This window comes from Rhododendron vialii, chromosome 5a, assembly GCF_030253575.1.
Source record: "Rhododendron vialii isolate Sample 1 chromosome 5a, ASM3025357v1".
NCBI classification, from domain to species: Eukaryota; Viridiplantae; Streptophyta; class Magnoliopsida; order Ericales; family Ericaceae; genus Rhododendron; species Rhododendron vialii.
The window spans coordinates 19,449,119-19,459,408 of record NC_080561.1 but is presented as its reverse complement, the minus strand read 5'-3'; positions in this window follow the sequence as shown (position 1 = coordinate 19,459,408).

Here is a 10,290-nt window from a genome sequence, read left to right as displayed (position 1 = left end):
TTTTATGAATTATTAATGAAAATTTGAGAAGTTTTCTCAATATCGTTTGTTTGTAGAGAGAGTATCTTTAGTTCAAACTTATTTGTGATTGTCCTTATTGCGCGTTCTTCTTTTTCAACACGCCTCCCTGCATCAGTTGTCAACACGCCTCCCTGCATCAGTTGGTATCAAAGCCTGCGTTCGATTCCGGATCATGGCACGACAAGGAGTTCGTTATGGTCGTTATGCTGTTGCCGAAGATGTGTATAATAGAAGTAAAGCTGCATGAGAAGCACGAATGGAGGAGAGATTCCAACAACTTGAGTTGCGTGTGATGGATGCGATTGGTGTCCTAACCGATCAGATGACTGCCATGGCTGTTGGGGGAACCCACATCGCCATCGTCCGGTTCAACCTCGGTTTCCGAAAGAGGGGGAGGTGTCGGATGATGTTTCTATCACCAAACCTTTGGCTAGTAACCATCAATCGAGAGAGAGGACAATGATGGATGAAGTTACCATTGCATGGCCATTCACATCAAGTATTATTCCAGATTCAATTGTGGATTGGAGTAAACCTCCAGTTTTTTACGAAGAACCGGTGGAGAAAATTGCAAAAGAAAAAAATCAAAAAATATTGCAAAAAGAAGTTATTACCATGCTTGAATGTGGTGAAATTGGATGGGGTGATCAATTCATGGATCCTTTTGGAGAATATATTGGAGTTGCTATGAAGAAGAATATTTGGGTTGTGTATTTAGAGAAAATTGGGAAAGAAAATGTTACTTTTATTCTTCATTACTCTTCTTTATAGTTTGGGTTGGAGAAAATCAATTTGAAGTACAAGCTTGATACAGACAAGGTTCGGCGTATTCAACTATATGAACTCGAGAACGATTTTCTTCAAGCCGGGGAGAATGATGCAGGCCGATATTTTAATTATTTAAGAAATATAGGAATTTTAGTTTATTATTTTGCAATTAGTATTTTATTAGGAATCTTTCCATTTTAGAATAAATTGCCCACGTTATTAATTTTTCTTAGGTTGATTCTATTTCCTCTTTATTGTTTTTTTGTTCTCTAAGATGTAGATTTAGTTTTCCTTTTTTTAGGTTTTCTTTTTAGTATTTCTATTTTATTATAAATTGAGTTGTAAGCCTTAGAGCTAAAGTAGTTGTTTTATGAATTATTAATGAAAATTTTAGAAGTTTTCTCAATATCATTTGTTCATAGAGAGAGTATCTCTAGTTCAAACTTATTTGTGATTGTCCTTGTTGCATGTTCTTCTTTTTCAACACGCCTCCCTGCATCATTATCCTTCATACTATATATATATATATATATATATATATATATATATATATATTATATATAATAAGGGAGCTCCTTATTTGAACTTATATATATAAATCAATGGTCCAAATTTATCCCCACATATATCTAAGGGCTGAGAACAAAGATGGCAATTCAGGAAATCTCAAAATGATTTAGGGCAATTCTGTAGAGTTTGGTCAAATGGCATTTTGGTAAAATTAAGATTTGGTTTTCAAAATTTGAAATCCAGTACGTTTGGTCTTCTCTCCTTACTCTCTCCCCCAAATCTGAAGCAGTCCTCCCCTCTCTCCCTCACCCAAAATCTAAAGGATAACCTCTCTCCTTCCCACCCTTGCCTTTTGGTTTCCACCTCTCTCTCCCCTTCTCCCTCTCCCTCTCCCTCTCACCTGCAGCAGATAATCGCTGCTCTAATTGGAAGTCCAAAAGTGGAAGAAAAGCCTTTTATCGAACTTTTTTCATTCCTTTTTTTAATTCTAGGTATTCTCTCTCTGTCAAGTTCTTTTTCTTTATTTTAGTTAATTTTTATTCTAGGAATTGTACGTTAGCAATTTTTTTAGGCTTTCGGGAATGGAGACTATGAGAATTGTACTCTCTCCGTCAGCATCCAACAACCACTCTAATCCGAGACTTGGACACTCGTTATTTGTTGACAGCTAAAGTCTAGCTCAAAGGGAAAGAAAAGGCAACCTATCCCATGAGAAACAAACAAGAATGCACATGTATAACCCTTATATTTTTAAAAAAAACAATGTTTATAGTCTTTGAACCTTTTTTCTTTTTGACATTTCTCAACTGACTTTGTACATGCAGATTCAACCACTTCGAGACAGAAATATCAGAATTCTATCAATCGATCGTTTAATCGTTTTACGTATTTCTTAACCAAAAATACCAATAAAAGAAACAATGGCTAGGAAAGGGAAGACAACATGTAGGCAATGGAAAGGAAAATTCATGGGTATCTTCTGGCTTTCTTTTGACAGCTTTGTACAGTTGAGAAAAGAACGGGAGTTGAATACCAAAATGAGGAGCATCTTTAAACTACACATTTGTCTTCTTTGTGTTTGTAATTTTTAGACAAAGCGAGGCCTTTAAATTCATGGCCTTGGAAGAAAATCTGTTTGAACCTAATCTAAGAAAAAATCTTCCCGTATAAATCAATTTTGTTAGCAGGGGTGGCCAATAGTTTCATAATTCATTTTAATTGCGTTCAAAACACATTGCGTCGTGCCTTCAGGCACGGGCAAACCCTAGTATATATATAGTCCTGATCTCATCAGGACTCCCAGACCATTACTTCTGCCCGCACCTTGTTTGTAGGCCGTTGGATTAGATCCAACGGCTCTCCTTTTAAACCTAGTTAAAACCCTTCCTTTCCTCATCTCATCAGGACTTTCTACGCAAACAAAGAAAGAGAGAGAAAACCAGACTATTGAAGAATGACGAGAACAGATCTGCGAAGAAGAACAATGAACAAGGTCTCTCTCTCTCTCTCTCACACACACACACACACACACAATTTCCGACCTAAAAAACCCTTTTTTTCTGACCCAAAAAAAGCCCTTTTGAGACCCGATTAGGTCTCTCTCACTCTCAATTTTTCTCTCTCTCACTCTCTCTCTCGAATTTGGGGTTATTCAGGTTCGAATCTAACTAAACAATTTAGGGTTTTTTTTTTGTTTTAACAGTTTAGGGTTTTTTTGCTTCGATTTCTTGTGAAACTTGTGAGGATTTTTCAATGGATGGGTGGTTGGTACGGAATAGGTACGGAATCACTTGTGCCTGGGAATAAAGTTGGATTTTCATTGTCACCGTTTTTTTTAACCTTGCTTTGTTTTCTTTTTTCACATGACAAAAAACTTTTGCTCATTTTAGTTAGATTTTGAACTGAAATGGAAATGGAACTGGTTTTGGATTCATTTATGAACTCATATTTTGACTCCATATTCAGCATACCAGAATGGTAGTGTCAAGATAGTTAGTTAATGTCATAGTTGTGTTGCAGATTGAAAAGAAATGGAAGGAGAAGATAGTGTGAGCATCAATCCAACCCCCTTGTTTTGACCACCACCACCACCACCACCAAGGTTTCTCTCTGCCTATCTACTTATATAGATATGGATAGGCATAAAAAAATGAATTGGTGTAGTTATTGTTTCTTCTTTTGGTTTTTAGAACGTAGTTTTTGGATGATATACAACTACTCTCACAATCACCATCTCAACCGTTTGAAGAGTCTGCTAATTCTTGTCAACCACTTTACACTCCTCAAGTTAAAAACGAGTTGATACCGAAAATTAGACAACAATTTGGCAAATTAGAGGAGGTTAAGAAGTTTTACAACAATCATGCATTTGAAGCTGGATTTAGTGTGCGAAGCAATTCTAGCAAGATAGATAAGAATGGTGAAACCTTTAGGAAGGAGTATGTTTCTTACAAAGAAGGGGTGAGGAGAATTTCTAAGGCCACCACTACACGTCGTCGGGGTTTGACTAGAGAGAATTGTGGTGCTAAATTATATGTCGTGAGAATCCGGTCAGGTGAAGGGTTTGTTGTCACCCAATTTGTTGAGGGTCATAGCCACCCTCTTACGACCCCGAGGAAGGTGCATTTCTTGAAATCTCATCGTCGAGTTTCAGATGCACAAAAATCCATAGCACAACAACTAGGAGCTGCAAATGTGCCACCCTATCAACAAATGAATATTTTTGAGTTGCAAGCGGGGGGTCTTGAAATTGTTGGATTTTTACCACGAGATCTTTTTAATTACCAAAGGGATGAGAGGAAATTCGTAGATGGACTTGACGCCAACATGTTGTACGAGTATTTTGAGACTCAACAAAAAAAGAATACCAATTTTTATTTTACAATGGAGAAAGATGATGATGGGAGGATGAGTAATTGTTTTTGGGTGGATGCCACATGTAGAAAGTCGTACTAGTATTTTGGGAATGTGGTGGTGTTTGATACAACCTACAACACAAACCGATATTGTATGATTTTTGCACCTATATTAGGGATTAATCACCATAGGCAGACTACGCTTTTTGGTTGTGGGATCTTGTGTAATGAAATGAGTGATTCTTTTGAGTGGCTTTTCAAAGAATGGCTGAAAGCGATGCCAGGGGGCCCACCCAAAATGATCATAACTGATCAGGATCCGGCAATGACAAAAGTATTTGTTAATGTTCTTCCAAATACGCACCACAGATATTGCATTTGGCACATTGTGAGTAAATTTAGTGTGCAGACAAGTGCATTAGCTTATAAAGAACATTATGATGATTTCAAAAAATGTATATGGAATTCGGAGAGCCCTAAAGAGTTTGATAGAAGATGGACAGATGTTGTAGCAAAATCTAACTTGTCCAACAATGAATGGTTGCAGTCCTTGTACGAAATTCGTGATAGATGGGTTCCTACATATACGAAACACATTTTTTCTGCCCACATGACAAGTAGTCAAAGAGCTGAAATTTCACATGCATTCTTTAAGAGGTATGTGTCTAAAGAAAATTCAATGTTGGATTTTGTGATGCGGTTCGATAAGGCATTGTCACGTATATGACATAATGAATTGGATTTGGATCACGAAGATGCAAATGAGAAGGCAGTCTTGAAAACCTCGTGGTTGATGGAAAAAAGAATGAGTGAATTATATACACAGAGCATATTTTATATGTTTCAAGAGGAAATCTTTCAAATTAATGTGTATGTGGTAACGTTAAGACATGAGGATGAACATTGGTGTTTGTGGGATGTTCGGAGGCCAGAAATGGAAGGGTCGAGAACTCGTGAGATTTCAGTAGGGAAGTCATCAAATCTTGTCAGTTACAATTGCAGTTGTAAGATGTTTGAATTTGACGGAATTTCATGTCGGCACATGTTGGCATACTTTAGTAGAATGCAGATTATGGAATTGCCTGCTAAATACATCTTGTAAAGGTGGACACAATCAGCAAAAGCGAGCAGAGTTATAGATGACTTGGGTAGTGTTGGGAAAGAAATATGCGACCGTTCGGTTTTAGTGAGGCGACAGGGTCTCTTCCAACTTGATTATAATGTGATTGATGAGGGTGTACTAGATGACGAAGGAACTGAAGTGGTATCCAAGCACCTATTACTCTCGAAGGATGAACTTGTAGTATTGAGGAGTTCTCGCGAACCACGTCCAGTGAGTGGTATCCAAATGTGTATTTCTCATGGAAGCCAAAATAGTTTTAAGGAACCACTCTAAGTTAGGGCAAATGGTTATGGTAAGTGATTGAAAGGTGGGAAAGAGAAGGTTGTCAAGAAGAGCAGGAAATGTAATGGTTGTGGGTTAACGAGGTAGTCGCATGACAAAAGGAATTGTCCAAAGATGAACATGTACGTCTATGCATCTAACTATGTTCATTTCTAATTTAATTGTTTACTTGTTTAAGTTTTAATAATTGTCTTTTTTTCTTAGCTCTTCCCAAGATGTCAGGTTGAATGATGACGAGGACAAGGACGATATTAACTATGATGATGAATGTAAGTATTTATTAAAAAAAGGGGAGGTTGAATTTTTTTGTTTTTGTAGCTTTCTTCATATTATGACTTATTCGTGTTTCAGGAAGGGAAAACGTGAGGTTGAGAAGATGGCGACGTGCGGAGATGGAGAAAATGGCAAGGCAATAGAGAGGTTGAATTTGAACATTTGGAAGATCGGCGAGCTATATTTATATAGATTTGATTTGATTTGTAATTTCTTTTGGAATGATGAATGTATTAGGTGTGGATTAACTCCTTTAAATTTGCTTAATCTTTTGATAGATGATTTGTAATTTAATTACTTCAACAAATGTTTGGCCAAGTAACCCTAAGCATGGGATTTCAGCACTGGAAGTTTTGCATTCAGCACTGGAATGTTTGGCCAATTAATGTCTGTCCAATTTTGCATTTAGCATTGGATTTGTAAAATTCTGAAATTCTGTCCAGTTTTACATCGCATAATTAGTGGAAATTCTCATACTTGTTACATGTACTAGTTCTCAACGTACCATATGGGAATCCATGCAACCCATGTGCATGTAAATTTCAAAATTAAATCCCAGCTGGTCATAATATGAAACCGATGACTGATTATAATTTTTTTTGTTTCTCCAAAATTCGGTATTCAGACCGGGCAAACTGGATCCAGCTTCCCCAATTATTTCTGCAGTAGAATGTGATATAAGAGCTTGATTTTAACAACCACATGCTTGCCCCATGAAACACAATGTAATCTTTACTCAAAAAAAACTTAGGAGCAAGTCCTCTCTCTTCTCTGCAAAAGCTTATGTTAACATTCATTGCAAAACATGAGAATAGCCAAAAAACCATGAAACCGAATTAAGTCATTACTAGCTCATATGTCCTTCGTCATTACAGGTTCCAAAATAAGTCATTACATGTTCCAAGTAAACAAATAAACAGAAATGGCAATAGCCACAAAACCCCAAACCAAAGTGACAAAACTATTTTTCTCATTTGGCCATCAGCTTGAGCTTTGAGTTCATCAACTTCTTCTCATCCATAAACTTCATATTGTCAGCCATCAAACTAAAATTCTCCTCTTTCAACTTCAAGAGTTCCTTCTTCATCTTGAACATCTCATCCTCCATCTCCAATTTTTAGTCCCTCAGTTATCAAATAACGACCGAGCAAGAAGAAGCTTGGAACCTGTATTAGAATTAGAGTTTTGCTCTATCCTTTTTGTTAGATAAAGTTGTCAAGCTTCTGTACCCGTACCCTTGTACGAGTATCTTTTCTTTCATCTTGGGGGAAATATGATCAGGAGGGGCGAATTCAAAACCTTTAGGTAAAATAAGAACAGCCCCCACATTCAAAGCCCCCTTTTTACCATTAGAAAGAACGTGTTTCAATTGCATATCATAAGGAATTTGAACAAGTGCTTCAAATACAGTATCAAGAAGTACCACTTGCGGAACCTCAAGATCCATGGTTCCTAGAATCGTTTCGATATATATTTCCACCCTGGGTCTACAACATGATCGCATGTATTGAGCGCATACGAATGCTTGGATTTTTTCAGTAAAAATTGCTTATTTCCAAGCTATTTGCTCTAGATATCCAGGTGAGGTTGGGTATTCTTGCTTTCCGTGGTGGAAAAAAGCTTGGGGTCTTAATTTACCACTCAAGTTTGCGTTTTTGTCTAGAAAATCATTCAATCGTACTCTTGCAGTAAAGAATGGCTTAAGGCAAAGGAAATTAATGGTTGAAATCACGGCTATTCCAGGGTTTATAAAACGTTGGCAATAGTGAAATAAACACCGGTAAAAGTCTTCCCGGTGCTTGCAGTAAACACCGCGATTGCTGGCATCGAAAATACTATATAGCGTTTATAAAACGTCGAGAATGGACCCGGTGTTTTATAAACGTGGGTAAAAATTTGCCGGTGACCGGAACCGACATCTTTTCCCGGGGTTTGTAAAAAAACCGGAAATAGACCCCGGCATTTAATAAACACCAGTAAAAGTTTGCTGGTGCTAGTATCTTTTGCCGGGGTTTGTGTAAACGGTGGGAATAGTTATTTTTTTTTATAAAAAAATTCCTTTATAGTTTCATCGCTAGTTCATTACCCTTTCAAATAAAGGTTCTGGTTTTATTTGCCCAGCTTTCATCAAGCAATCTGTCTATTCCTTTCCAACTACTAGGACACAATGCTTGCTACTAAATATGAGGGGTGTGACTAGAAGAAAAAGGGCAGAAATGAGTAAATTCCCAATACATCTGAACCATGATATGTAACTCCCCGAAAATTCGGAGACATTAAAAAAATATTGAAATGAGATTTTCAATAATATTTTTCTTTTTCCAGGTTTTAAATTTCCAAAGACAATTTTCCCAAGAGAAATCTATAGATTTACTACGTCATTGTTCCAAAAGCCTGGTCACCATATTTCAACCATATCGAATGTAATTTAAGTTTTTGAATTTGTCAAAATATTACAATTCTCAATAAACCAGAAAGCTCTCAAAATAAGGTCGATTTAAATTAGTCAGAGCAACTAAAGTATGGAATTCAGAGTTGACAATCTCTTCATTGGTCGTCGTCAAATCATTCTTTGCCTACGGCACTTCTGTTCCGCCTTCAATACTTGGCGTTCGAGTTACTAGGGCAACATAATACCGTGAGTGATGACGCTCAATAGCCAAAACCCACCCAAAATCCATAACTTACAAGCGATAGGATATATCATTGAAATGCATTGAAATAACATAAAAAGAGAACATTAATCATTTCATTACTATTCTTCAACCTATGTGAAATCTCAGATCTTATCCACAGATCCGTTCCTATCATCAACCCCTGGTACAAGAAATTGGTGTGGTCTGACTCCCCTTTTCTAGATGTGGATGAAAGATACCTAAGTTATGTACTCGGGTATCCCATCCGCGACCATAAGTTCGGATAAAACTTCATCGGCAACGCTCAAGCGCTGTCTAGCCCCGGTTGAACTTCATCGGCAACACTCAAGCGTCGTCTAACCTGGGTTGTGACACAAGCACAATGCCACCCTTATGTCCCGTCCTAACATCCGAGAGCCGACCACCACCATGCTGTACCCAAGGTTCGTAAATCCATACTTTCGATAGATCACCACCAATCATTCATCAACAATACATCACCACGGTTCCAAACCAGGATTGCCCGGAATCCAAAATCACGTTCTCTCATATTATCCATTTTCCATTAAATCTACTTTCACGTCTAATGTGTTAAATACGCACATCACAACCAACTCCGGAAACCTATTTGTCCAATCTATCAGTACAACAACATTTTACACAATTTAACATTTCAACTAAAAGTACTAACATGCTAACAACACATAAGCATGCAATAAAATTAATCATGCCATAGAATTTATCATGCGAATATATTAATCATGCGATTAAACTAACATTGAACCGAAAATATTTAACTTAGGGACTTATATTATTATTTCATATTCTCTAGGGTGGTTTTAAAAGCTATTCTAACTCAAGGGTTAAACAGTAATTATTCTTAAACTTTTCAATCTTTCCAGCGATTGTCTTTCTTTCCCCTTTTTTTTTTTTTTTTTTGTGTTTTTTTAAAACAATGGCTTATGATTTTCGGAACCAACCGTGGGCTTTCGGCTCAGACTCGACCAGAACTTATATTATTGTTTCTGAAACACAAGGGTGAGATTTACCACTAAACAAGCTACATGGGTTAAACCGTAACCAATCCAAACATTTTTCAAAATTAAAACATCGGCCATGGGATCTCGGAAATTTCAGGAGGTTTTTGCCGAATACGTGTTAGGGTTGAAAGGGAAAGATAATTAACTTCGAGGCTTAACATATCATTTACTTATTCACTAGGGTGGTTTATGAGGTATTCAACCATGAGGGGCTAAACTGCAATTATTCCATTTTCCATTTCAAATTCCAGTACTATTTTCAACGGAAATCAGCGGGCTTCCGCCGGACTTCGACCGGCGACGTCGGATTCGATTAATTCGATTAATATCATACCGTAACGCTAAAAATCATAATACAAACACGACATATACTTAGGGAGGTGAGTTCCGAACTACCTCTCATCCGGCAAAACGGGGTTCAAAAAGAGAAGGCGGCAGGTTGGAGCGCGGCGGAGCTCAGTCGGATGGTGATGGTGTTCGGCTAGAGGTGATGGCGGCAAGAGGAGTGGAGATGGTGGCGAAGAGGTAGTGATTGCCGGTGGTAGGAGGATGGCGGCCGGAGGTGATGGTGTCCGGCTGCCTTCTCCCTCTCTCTCTCCTGCCGAAATGGGAGGAAGGCTAGGAAAAAATAAAATGGATGAAGGGAGGATTTTAAATTGGGTTTTGGATTGCACGGGGGCTAATACCCAATGGGTAAAAATCTGGTGTTGCATGGAGAGGGTTTTGGGGAGGGAATGGGGGATTTGGTCTCCTCCTACTTAGCCGAATTTTTAAGAGCAAAA